Source organism: Alligator sinensis, unplaced genomic scaffold (genome assembly GCF_000455745.1).
Source record: "Alligator sinensis unplaced genomic scaffold, ASM45574v1 scaffold236_1, whole genome shotgun sequence".
Lineage (NCBI taxonomy): Eukaryota > Metazoa > Chordata > Crocodylia > Alligatoridae > Alligator > Alligator sinensis.
The window spans coordinates 231,811-232,830 of NW_005842122.1; positions in this window are offsets into that span (position 1 = coordinate 231,811).

Below are 1,020 nucleotides of genomic sequence, written 5' to 3' on the forward strand. Positions count from 1 at the left end.
TCAGTGCCTCAGTTTACCACTCTGCAGCAACTACTCAACAATTACCACGTGATTAGGGTCACGTGCTGCCAGCCTTCTCCACCAATTTTGTTACCAAATCTGCCCATTACTTTGGAGTGTGCTCATTTATTAGGGATAGTTTCTAGGGTCTTGGTGATTCTGTCAATGTGCTGCTTGTGTTACTATACGGAGCTGTATTTCTCCCTTCTGCAAGCCCTCACCCCCAGTGGAGCTATCTTGCAGGACTCAATCTCAATGGGACTGGGTTCCTCCAGTCACCAAATCAGTCATACACACAAACACACACAAATTAACGTGACACGCCTGACCTGGCCGGGCTGATCAGCATGGACAGGCTGACACCCTCATATGCCAAGAATCAGTTCATAAGAGCAACAATAAAATGCAGTCAGACACAAGCACACAGGTAAACAGAATCCCTCTGAATCCGGCTGGGTGTCCAGCTGACACCCTCATGGGCCAGCATTCAGTTCATAAGGGCACGTCTGAGTCAAACTGGGTCAATCAGCCTGTACAAGCTGATCCCCTTATGTGTTTCAAACTCAGCACGTCCCAATCTTTGGCCTCTTGATGAGCAGACCCCACAATAATTTGGGCTTCACAGGGATCTTTAGCATAGGTAAAAGAAGCGTTGCTGCAGAGCACGGGAGGAAAGAGAAGCAGAGAAGGAAAAATATACCCAATTACTACCAGTTTGACTATAAAAGTTATTTATTGCTAAGCATATGAAATATATAATAGTACTAGTAGTAATAGACATGCAAAAGAAAAACAAACACCAACAATGACAATACTACCCTGGTTTCACTAAGTATTTGGGGAAACTTAGCTCAAGCTTAACTGATACAGTTCAGGTTCAGAAGTTTATGCCTAGAAAGAAGACAGAGAACGCTGGGATCTCACCTAGTCCACGGTACTCAGGCTGCAAAGCTGACAGGCACAGTCTGTAGCACAGTCCTTGAAGGGAGAGATGATCTGTTCTTCCAGCGTCCCAAGAAC